The sequence below is a fragment of the Neophocaena asiaeorientalis genome, unplaced genomic scaffold (assembly GCF_003031525.2).
Source record: "Neophocaena asiaeorientalis asiaeorientalis breed wild unplaced genomic scaffold, Neophocaena_asiaeorientalis_V1.1 scaffold229, whole genome shotgun sequence".
NCBI lineage: Eukaryota > Metazoa > Chordata > Mammalia > Artiodactyla > Phocoenidae > Neophocaena > Neophocaena asiaeorientalis.
The window spans coordinates 542,798-554,668 of record NW_020174096.1 but is presented as its reverse complement, the minus strand read 5'-3'; the positions used below and the strand labels follow the sequence as shown (position 1 = coordinate 554,668).

The 11,871-nt window shown below is 42.9% G+C and overlaps 1 protein-coding gene across 1 annotated transcript in view; it reads right to left on the bottom strand.

Moving 5' to 3' along the window:
- The window catches only part of DNAJC21 (DnaJ heat shock protein family (Hsp40) member C21), a 30,837-nt gene extending 22,557 nt beyond the window's left edge, over positions 1–8,280 (bottom strand). The window contains exons 1-2 of the mRNA XM_024754669.1: positions 8,238–8,280; positions 1,989–2,082 (exon numbers count right to left, since the gene is read on the bottom strand). The gene's annotated coding sequence lies outside the window, so the exon portion shown is untranslated. The remainder of the gene's footprint in view (positions 1–1,988; positions 2,083–8,237) is intronic.
- Between the last annotated feature and the right edge of the window lie 3,591 nt (positions 8,281–11,871).

The following is an 11,871-nucleotide window of genomic DNA, read 5'->3' as shown; positions in this document are numbered from 1 at the left end:
TGCTTTTTAGAAAAAACGCCCAAAAGTTCATCTGTAGGTTTCCTCGAAGTTTAAATGAACACCTAGCATTTCATTTATCTATATCAGTTTCTTAAACCACACAAAATACTTGTTTCCCCCCCCAGGGAAACTATTTAAGAGCCGACTAAACTATGAACTACAAAGTTATTTGTTTTTAATGTGATTATATGTTCCTGAGCAAATGCAAACTGTTGCAGTTGTAGGTGCACAATGTAATTTAAGGCTAAAGGGTGTTCTCTAGAATTCTAAAGATAACTCATTATAAAACCATTTTCCCTAATGTGCATAAACGAGAGAACTGATTTTAACAAAACTGTTTATATAATATTTAGAAGAACATCTAAAGCTAATGTTGGAGAAGGGGGAAGCAGGAATAAATTCAGTTGGATTGTTTGAGTTTTTGGTGTATGAATTTATGGTAAACAATGTAGTATGTGTCTTTTTCATTTCTTCTTTATAGAAACACTTCGAAAATGTAATTTAATGTTAGAAATCCTATACTTGAAAGAAGCCTCAATTATCAGTGGTTCTATGAAACAAAGTTAAAAACACACATGGAAAGTGTAAGAAAGATTTGTGTTTGTGAGTAGCTTGTGACAGATTGTGTCCTCATTAAGTGTGAAAATTCTTTGATATTGTCACCTTACATTTTGTTAAATAACTATCGCTTTTGAAAAGCCTATAGTGTGTGGTTTAGGAGTTAGTTAATAGTGTCTACATTTTTTTAAGTTTTATATTATTTATATATTATAAGAAATTGCAGTAGGGCCATTTTCGATTAGTCGGTGTTTTCAGGCCTTGAAATAAATCTTGACCAAGTGAAAAAAAAAAAAGAATTTTCTTTACAGCCTTTCTCTCTTGACAGCTGGCCGTGCTTGTATGCTATCACACAGAAGACTTGCACGGGTGAACTGAACACCCACCTGCTCTGTGGGATCTTGCACAGTTATGTCAGGACTCTGTAGCAAAAAGTTCACTGAGAATCTGGAAACCCAGAACTTCAAACGGAGAAATTTTTGTTTGGAAATGGCATTAAATGATCGGGTAATCATGAGTTAAAGAATCTGTCATAGATGTAGAAGCTTAACTCAATTTCTTATATAAAGTAGTTCTTGGGAAAATATTACAATTCTTGATGAAAACACTATATCTGGTTTTTTTTGTTTGTTTTTTTTGTTTTTTTTTGCGGTACGCGGGCCTCCCACTGCTGTGGCCTCTCCCGTTGCGGAGCACAGGCTCCGGACGCGCAGGCTCAGCGCCCATGGCTCACGGGCCCAGCCGCTCCGCGGCATGTGGGATCCTCCCGGACCGGGGCACGAACCCGTGTCCCCTGCATCGGCAGGCGGACTCTCAACCACTGCACCACCAGGGAAGCCCCACTATATCTGTTTTTTTTTTGTTTGTTTTTTTTGTTTTCTTTTTGTTTTTTTTGCGGTACGCGGGCCTCTCACTGCTGTGGCCTCTCCCGTTGCGGAGCACAGGCTCTGGACGCGGAGGCTCAGCGGCCATGGCTCACGGGCCCAGCCGCTCCGCAGCATGTGGGATCCTCCCGGACCGGGGCACGAACCCGCATCCCCTGCATCGGCAGGCGGACTCCCAACCACTGCGCCACCAGGGAAGCCCCACTATATCTGTTTTTTAAGGAAAAGTCAACATTCTTCCTTTTCTGACATCAGTAAATTTGTCAGACATCAAAAAGACCTTATTCAAAGAGAAGGCACCTCATAAGTATCAAAATTATAACTATCTACGATTGCCAAGCTTTGTGTTTCATCATCTATAATATCAGAGTTGGAGTAATCATCTCTAAGGTTCCTTCCTACCAACGCACTGCATTTTATATAATGAATAGGCGACTAGTGCTTTAGAACACACCCCAAACCATTTAATATATTAAATTTTTAAAAAACCCTCTGTTGACCATTCTTCCCAACAAGATACACAAGGAGGGACAGCGTGATGCTCACCATGCTCTTTCCTGAGGGTCGCTTAGCACATCATACGCTGCTTGGATTAGTTTAAATTGTTCAGCTGCTTCTGCGGCATTATCCAGATTTTTATCTGTTAAAATAAAGGCACAGAAATTCAGTCATCAAAAAAGTAAAGGACAGACTCTAAAAGGGACCTCTTCCATCAGAAATGCCATAAATAGATGAGTGTACAAAAATGAAGAAAAACAACTAAGGAAAACCAGAAAACGATGACAGCTGATAATCAGGATCTGTTATAAGTGGGAACTTGAGTAGAAATTTCATGCTTTTCTCTAAGTCTCAGTGCGTCACTGAGCACTCAACCTGGATATCCACAAACAGAAAATGCTGAGTAGTACACATTTTATTTTTAGAAGGAAAAAAATACATAAATCAATCGTTTATAGAAAGGCTGTTACTATTCAGTGCTAGATTATGTTTAATCCATCTTTACCACCATCCTTAAGGTTTTCTTTCTTACCAGCATATACCAAAATAAATCTCATAAACTTTAAAAACGATGTGCTAACTAATTACTTTTCCCCTAATTAGTTGTGCTTCCTTAACTGCGGAATTCAGAAAGCATCTTTGCCTCAGGGTGGTAGCCAGCTTCCAAGATGGCCCCCAAGGACCCCCACCTCCTGGCACTCATGCCCTGTGTGGTCGCCTCCCATGTCACCGGGGTTGGTCTCTGTGACCAAAAGCAGGTGGCAGGAGTGGTGACGGTACAGGACATTACTTCCAAGATTAGATCATGAAAGACTGCAGTTTGCATCTTGGGCGTTCGCTCTCTCTTGGATCGCTGGGAGTAGCCAGCTGCCACAGACACTCCAGTGGTCCATGACAAGCCCATGTGGTGAAGAATGGAGGCCTCCGGCCCACAGCCAACAAGGAACTGAGGCCCGCCATTACTGTTCGGGTGAGCTTGAAAGTGGGTTTTCCCAGACAATGGTGATTCAACCTGGTGAGAAAGCTTGAGCCAAACCACCCAGCAACACCATTCTGATTCTGATCCCCAGAAACCGTGTGAGTCCGTATTATGAAAATATTTGCTAAAAAAAAAAGAAAGTATTTGCTGTTTGTTGTTTTAAGCCCTAAGTTTTCGGTAATTTGTTACACAGCAATACATAACTAATACACTCAGAAAGTAAAATATTTTGAACCTACCGTGGAGTACATCAACGTTCTTTAAGCTACAACCCAGTATCTGCCTCTAAGAAAAAAATATGACAGAAATAGTCTTGAAACAAGGCCCTCAAGGGTATCCTACCTCCTCTTTTCAGATACCATTACACAGTCCCAAGTCCTTCAAGCAGCCTTCTGCTCAACAAATGACACAGACAACACTTTCTCAAGTGCAGCAATTTGCCATAGCTCTTTTTACTAAGATGCTTTAACACAAAAAGCTTTAGAAATAGAATCGTGCTCCCCTGGAATTAAAAAAAAAAGTAATAAACAGAAACAAAAAAAACTCCATCACAGGAGCCTAGCTGTATAAGTAATACAACGCTGGTCTAACTCCCCTTCCACAGAGCAGCCCATGGGTCATCTCCTAGCCTACCTCTTCTCTGGACTAAATCTCCCATTTCTTATGCACACTATAATACCCTCTACTTCAAATGCTGTCAAAGACAGTGATCATCAAGGAGCCATTCATTAATTCCTTAACATTCTACTTCTAATCACTATAGCTAATTATATTAGCTTTTAACAACAATATCACAGTAAGTCATATTGAATTTATAGGTGACAAAGTTTCAAGTATTTTTCATATTAATTACTGACAAGAGGGACTTCCTTGGTGGTGCAGTGGTTAAGACTCCATGCTCCCAATACAGGAAGCTGGGGTTTGATCCCCGGTCAGGACCTAGATCCCACATGCATGCCGCAACTAAGAGTTTCCTGCCACAACTAAGACCCGATGCAACTAAATAAATAAATAAATATTTTTAAAAAAAATTCCTGACAAGCCAATATAACTGTATAACAAATATTTTTTTAACTCAAACATAGTACTCAATCCATTCTGTGGTAGATACTAAAGGTTAGATCATCCAACACCTCCCCCTCCTTTATCTCTTGCAGCCTTTACTGTGGAGGCTGGATAAGCTAAAAAATAAGCAAGTATTTTAGCTTATCCAGCCTCACTTGCTGCTAGGAAGGGTCGTGACACAGTTCTGACCAATGAGATGAAAGCAGAAGTCTGTTAGTGTATTTTCTTTCCTTCCTCTTTTTGTCTTGTACATGGGCATGAGAGCTGGAGCTTCAGCAGCCATCTTGAGACCATGAAGAAAAAGTCAAGAGATTCACTGTGACATTACTTAGCCACTGAAACAATGCCAGCAGGCACCTACCTCCAAAACTCCTTGTGGTGAGAAAAATAAATTCTTAACTTACTAAGCCAGCAACTGAATCTCCTGACATGAGACAAAAAAGGCGGCTGTTTGGGGTGGTACGTGGTGGCTGTCTTCACCTTTTCATCTGTACTTTGTTGTCCTGTTTCTTCCCACTCCCTTCCTTCCTCCCTCAAAGAAGTCTGGTAAGAGCTAAAGCTTTTAAACATAAAAACCCACCAGTGTACCATCTGAAAGTAAGATCTAATCACTTGCTGGAGCTTCTTTTTTAACTAGTTTTTTCAATCTGTCATAGGGCTTTTTATTTCACTTAAATATACTTGTAACTGGTTGACCAGGAGGTTGAACATGACTGTAGTTGAGTTAACAAGCAGTCATAAAAAATGGAAAGCCCGGGCTTCCCCGGTGGCACAGTGGTTGAGAGTCCGCCTGCTGATGCAGGGGACATGGGTTCGTGCCCCGGTCCGGGAAGATCCCACATGCTGCGGAGCGGCTCGGCCCGTGAGCCATGGCCGCTGAGCCTGCGCTTCCAGAGCCTGTGCTCCGCAACGGGAGAGGCCACAGCAGTGAGAGGCCCGCGAACTGTAAAAAAAAAAAAAAAAAAAAAAAAAAAGGAAAACCCACCTTAATTATTAGCCAAATGCAAAAGCCACAGGTATTGCAAATCCAGTCATTAAAGTTTAAAAGGCATTCTCATACTATCCTGTGCTTTTCTCTTGATCCATTCACACCGTCTTCCACTTTGTCCCAAATGTTTTCACACTACCTTCTAGAACATTTCATGGACTGTGCCTTTTAAGTCCTGCCTTGACTGAAGCCAGGTTCCCTGAGAACACCACTTCCCTACAGGCCTCTCGGGCTCCAGCACAGCTGTCATACCGCAGGTTCGGTGGTAAAGCTGACATCCTCCTGGTCACTGATTCTCTATTCACCCCTGAGGACAAACCAGCATTCCTTCGAGATTCAGGCCATTTGGCTATCTCTCCGTCTTCCCCTCCTTCTCACTGTCCACTCGCCTCCCAACTACTCCCCCTACTCACTGAGGATTTTAGCACGTGACTCAGGCTCCACCCCCAAGTCCTATCCTCATCCTAGTCATGTCAGTGTCCTGGACCTACTGGTCTCCCTACCTCCAGCCTTGCCCTCTCCAATCCATTCTCCCCACTACAGCCCGAGAGATACAAGAAAAATACAAACCTATCATTTCTCCTGCTTCCAACCCTTCAATGGCTTCCCAACACCCTTAGGTTAAAACCCAATCTGCCTAATGCAGGTTACCACAACCTTCAAGACCGGGCCCCTGCTCACCTGGGCAGGCTCACCTCTTTCCCTTCCTAGACTCTGCCGTGCCCTCTCTTGCCTTCCACCTCCTGTATTCCCGCTTTAGGTCTTGACCTAGATGTCACTTCTTCAGGGATGCACATCTATCCCACCCACTAGAAAACCCAGTCCAGATTGGTACATGTGCTCATAAGCACCTTGTATTTGCCCTCATACTGCCCTTATCTCACCGGATGAAAAGTGACTGCTTTCCTCTGTGTTTCCCAGAAGACAGCAGGGCCAGCAGGGCAGGGACCACCCCTGTCTCATTCCACAGTAAGGTGTTCAGGGAACAGTCGTCAGATGAATTACTGAAAGCCTGGCTTTCACAAGGAGTAACCTCACTACGCAGTGCTATTGACCCTACTGGAAATCATTCTCAGTTCCTCGATAACAGAAATAAAGGTAATCTCTTTCTTTTTTAACAATGAAAATGGGCAGCCTTTCTATATGAGGTACGTATTAGTCTTTGAAGCACAGCCCATATGTCTTCTAACATCTAACACAGTACCTTACACACAGAATGAAATTAAACATTTGCTGAGTGTCAGACTTAACAAATTAATGAGCCAGCAAAGCAAAGCATATCAAAATCATGCATCTCCTGGGACAGTATTTACCCCTTATATGTATAGGCATTTTCAAACCAAGATATTTAGGATGTTACGAATTCTGATGACATTCAAAGAAGCTATTCACATTTAGTTACTAACACATTTGGTTTCAAAGTAGTTAACTGATATTTTAGTAACATTTGCCTTCTTCTTTGCAATGATTTCCAACTAGTCACCAAATCTGGTAATTTTTCTTTTGCAACTTCTCTTCATCCCAGGCCTTACCCTTCCCACTGACCCCAAGCCTAGTTTTGGCCCATCGGTGCCCAAGGCGGACTCTACCTGACTTCTGTCTCTACCCCTCCTCATACTACTAAGCTGCCTTCATAGCACCTTCCCAAGACATCTTAATAAAACCAGCCTCAACTCTCCACTATTGGATAAACAAATTTCACAGTCCTTCGCCTAACATTCAAAGCCCCTTACAATCTAATCTCAAACTACTACTCAAAAACGTTTTAATACTGTCATCAAAATTATATATGCACTTGGTGACAAGCAGTAATCCTCTTTCCCACCCTTTCCCACCCAGAGTCAACAAATTCTTAATTCGATTTCTAACGGTAACCCCTATTACTCTTACCCTAATTTTGGACCTATTAATTTTGGATATAGCTAATGACTTAATGAACATTTAGCTTATTTACCTCTTCCCTTCCAATAAACATCAGATTTTTTTTTAGTTCCTCTGTTGGTCATCATTACAACTTTAAGCAACAAACCCATACCTTTATTTCCTGTTCCATCAACTATAACCATTACCTTCTGACTTTGGGTCCCGAGCCCTTCCTTCAGCTCTTCTCTCAACCCATATTTTCAGACTTCCGATAAACACTGCCTTCGGTCGAACTGTCCCCTAGGCCATCTTTGGGACACTCAGTGCTCTTTCCCATACTGTTATATTCACTTCTCTCAATCCCATTCCTCCAGGATCCAGCTAATGGCTAGACTCCTCTGCCAAGGGGGAGCCTCACTGCCTTTCAGTACACAGTGGACCCTGAATCCCTGGGGCAGTTATTAGTTGTTCTATCAACACAACTACCAATTATATATGCTATGCTATTTTGTTTGCATTTGTATTTAACTTTTCGTGTGTGTAAGGCATGTTTTCCAAACAAGACTCTGAGGTTTCCATCTTAGCATTTCAGAGACTCTAGAAACATGCTTATGGACTCGTACTAATACGAAAGCCTCTTATAAACCTCAAAAAGCTGAGATTCAAATTCTGTCTTAGCTCCCCAGTCTAGAAGATCAAATTACTTCACGACAGTCACAAAGGCCTGGACTACAACCAAATAAAACATCCAAAGGAAGCACACTTCTAAGTAAACACATGAACTTCACTAGGGAAGACACTCAAAATCCGAAGTGACGTACAGGGTCTTTTCTCCAAAAGAGAAAAAAAAAAGCATAGCCATTTAAAAGACATTTCACTAGCTCCTTTGTCTTAATTACACTTAAGTAGCTGGGATTCCTTGATGAAGCTAAGGGCCGCCGAGGAGAAGCCCGGGGAAGCCGAGCTGCAGGGGAGTCCAGCAAGGGACTAGCCCGAGGCAGGACTGGGTTAAGAGCTCGCGACTCCTCCCCTCTCGGGGCCGTCTGCGAAGGAGTGGGAGGGGCAGGGAAGTCTCTAGGACATTATCTTTCCCCAGCCATTAGCCACGCGGGAACCGGGGGGGCAGGGGGGAGGGGCGTCTAGGAAGGGACGAGGTGCTCGGGGCTCGAGTGAAGCCTTGGGGTGGAGGGCTGTGTCCACCGAGGAGCCGAGGACGCTTATCGCCAGGACTGCGCAGGGGCCACCTGGCCGGGCGCCGGCCCGATTTCCAGGGCGAGGGGAGTTACCGAGCGGGCAGCTCCGGGCACAGCCAGGTCCCTGGAGTTACCCTAGGGAGAGGGTTGAGAAAGGTCGCGAGGGCCAAGGCTTCTGCGAGGGGCCACGGCGGTTGCGGAGTAGTTACCCGGGTGCCATTTCAGGGCCAGTTTCCGATAGGCCTTCTTGAGCTCCTCTGGGGGAGGACCCTGTTCCGGAAATAGCCGCGCAGGAGGGAGGCGGAGCCGCGGAGGGACGGAGGTGGGGCCTTAGGAGAACGGAGGCGGGGCCACGGGGGGCGGGGCTACGGTGGGTGTTATTGTGAGGGACACAGAGGGCGGTCAGAGTGACACCAACTTGACAGCCGACCTGAGAGCTAACATAGGAGTCTCATGGGATGATATTCTGGAAAACATCTTGTGGTTCTTTAACATGAGCCCCGCTTTTACAGATGAGGACGACACTCAGGCAAGTGGTTTGCTCAAGCCTCCCCAACCAATCAGTGGCAGGATTCGGTTGGATCGAATCCAGGTTTTTTAACTCTTCAGATATCTTCGGTTACCACTTAATGAGATCTCTAATATTGCTTGTCCTGACCAATGTGCATGAGAAATGAGTAGATGACTTAAACTGAAACAATTTAAGAGGAAGCATCAACATGTTTTGAAGTAACATAGTACTACATGTTTTACCACCAATGTGAATGAAATTGTGCTGGGCCACCCACCCATCACTCTTTAATCCTAACTTTTTGGCCTCTAAACCTACATTTCCAAGATTGGTTTACTTTAAGAATGAAGTTAAGGGAATTCCCTGACAGTCCAGTGGTTAGGACATGGCGCTTTCACTGCCAAGGGCCGGGTTCCATCCTAGTCAGGGGAACTAAGATCCCACAAGACCAGCGGGCTGCCAAAAAAAACCCAAAAAATGCAGTTAAGAGATAGTATATAACCAATAGGTTTTGGTTGATCTAACTGATACACTGTATTATGGGATGTAAGATCTGAACAACTGTTCCAAGCAATTTGATAAGGTGTCAAAATACTATCCTAATTGTCGTTAAAATGCCTCAGTATAGGGCTTCCCTGGTGGCACAGTAGTTAAGAGTCCTCCTACCAACGCAGGGAACACAGGTTCGAGCCCTGATCCAGGAAGATCCCACATGCCATGGAGCAACTAAGCCCGTGTGCCACAACTACTGAGCCTGTGCTCCAGAGCCCGTGCTCTGCAACAAGAGAAGCCACCACAGTGAGAAGCCCACGCACCAAAATGAAGAGTAGCCCCCACTCACTGGAACTAGAGAAAGCCCTCACACAGCAACAAAGACCCAACACAGCCAAAACTAAATAAATAAATTTTTAAAAGAAATCCATCAGTACACCAGAAAATTTCACTGTAATGTGGCATGTTTACATATATCAGCTGTTAGATGTAGGTTGTCTTTGTCAACCACGTATGGTTAGAGAGAAGGGCTGGCTCTGTTGCTAACAAATATCTATTGTACAGGGTTGGGTATCCAAAGTTTAGGAAGCTGTCCCTTTCTTCCTTAATACCCTGCCCCCTGCACAATCAAAACCAACCAACTCTAAACCTCATCAAGTTTCTAGGCACAACACTGTCCAACCCACTACTCAAAATTCATACTTGCCTCTTTTCCAAAGAAGGAATATACTATATGGTCTTGGATTGTAAATTGGTAATAGGTAGGGATTGAGAAGTTTGAGTGCAATGAAAAACAGGACCTTTCCCCATCTGAGAATGGAATTAGGGGAGGGGGGGTTGGACAAAAAGTGAAAAAACAAAGTACTTTTTTCTTCCTCCAACTCCATCTGGTTTTGCTACCTCTTTTTTTCCTCCTGAGGGAAAAAAGGATCTATTTTTACTTATAACATTGTATCAAAATTTAAAGATAATTACACTACATATAAATTTCAGTCTAAAGGAAGATCTTCACTAAACAGGCTGACTTCTAAATGAACATGGACTTGGGAGATGAGGAATTCTCATTCAAATGAGTTATCCATATAAATGATTATGAAAGGGAAATATACAGCTAATTTTCAGCCTATATTCTGTCGCTTAAATAATGGCCTTTTTTCCCCTGCACTTAACCAGATTTGCCTTTCATTAGCCACATACAAGTATTGAATATTTCAAGTGAACCTCTGACTTGAATTACTTAAATTTCAAGGTTAAGTAGCTTAACTTATACCATTTCAAGATAAAGTAGCCTAATTATACACTCGGGAAGGCCTTTCTTAGCAGAAAATTAGGAAAAAGTGAAATGGAAAAACTGATCATTCTGCCTACACAGATCTAAAATAAAGACAAAATCAAAACCCAAGTGACAAACTAGGAAAGATGCCTAGAAAAACCTCACTATATAAAAAAGCCCTTACAAATTCATGTAACTACCACACAAAAGACTAGTCACAAAAGAAAACCCAGTACATAGCCAAAAAACAGTATTCATTTTTTTACCTATCAAATTGACAAAGATTATCTCAGCAAGGGTGTAAGGAAATGAACACTAACCTCTGGTGAGGTACAATATTTAGGGGAACAGGTTCATAATTTTTGACCAGAGTTCTACTTATAGGAAACCACAAATATTGTACAAAATACCTATAGAAAGTTTGCTGCAAGCACCTATACCAGAAAAAGATAAAATTGAAATACTCAAATATCCAACAAGGGACTGCTTAGATAGGTGTGACAGAGTGGAATACTATGGAATTACTAATCACGCTGCAGAAAAAGACAGGAGAAAATGATTAGCATGAAATTAGTGGGTGACAAAACACCACATGCATGACCCCTATCCCTGGCCACTTGCACCCAGAATCTTGTCTTTCCATTACTAATCGACTTCCAGGGTAGTAAGCCCCGTGCTCTCTTTACTTCAAGTAAAGTTCTTTCTTAACAGGAGAAATTCAAATCTTCTGGTGCCCTCTTAACAACTGTCCTGTTTTTCTTTCTTTTACTGTTAATTTGATAAGTAATTTACAGGCACTGCTTCTAAATTAAATTTGTAATCTACAAAAAGCTTTCAACACATATAAACTCATTTGATTTGCAAAACCTTTGTGTTTTTTTTTTTTTTTTTTTTTTTGCGGTGCGTGGGCCTCTCACTGCTGTGGCCTCTCCAGTTGCGGAGCACAGGCTCTCTGCTTAGATAGGTGTGACAGAGTGGAATACTATGGAATTACTAATCACGCTGCAGAAAAAGACAGGAGAAAATGATTAGCATGAAATTAGTGGGTGACAAAACACCACATGCATGACCCCTATCCCTGGCCACTTGCACCCAGAATCTTGTCTTTCCATTACTAATCGACTTCCAGGGTAGTAAGCCCCGTGCTCTCTTTACTTCAAGTAAAGTTCTTTCTTAACAGGAGAAATTCAAATCTTCTGGTGCCCTCTTAACAACTGTCCTGTTTTTCTTTCTTTTACTGTTAATTTGATAAGTAATTTACAGGCACTGCTTCTAAATTAAATTTGTAATCTACAAAAAGCTTTCAACACAAATAAACTCATTTGATTTGCAAAACCTTTTTTTTTTTTTTTTTTTTTTTTTTGCGGTACGTGGGCCTCTCACTGCTGTGGCCTCTCCAGTTGCGGAGCACAGGCTCCGGACGCGCAGGCTCAGCAGCCATTGCTCACAGGCCCAGCCGCTCCGCGGCATGTGGGATCTTCCCGGACTGGGGCACGAACCCGTGCCCCCTGCCTCGGCAGGCGGACCCTCAACCACTGCACCACCAGGGAAGCCCAAAACCTAAGTA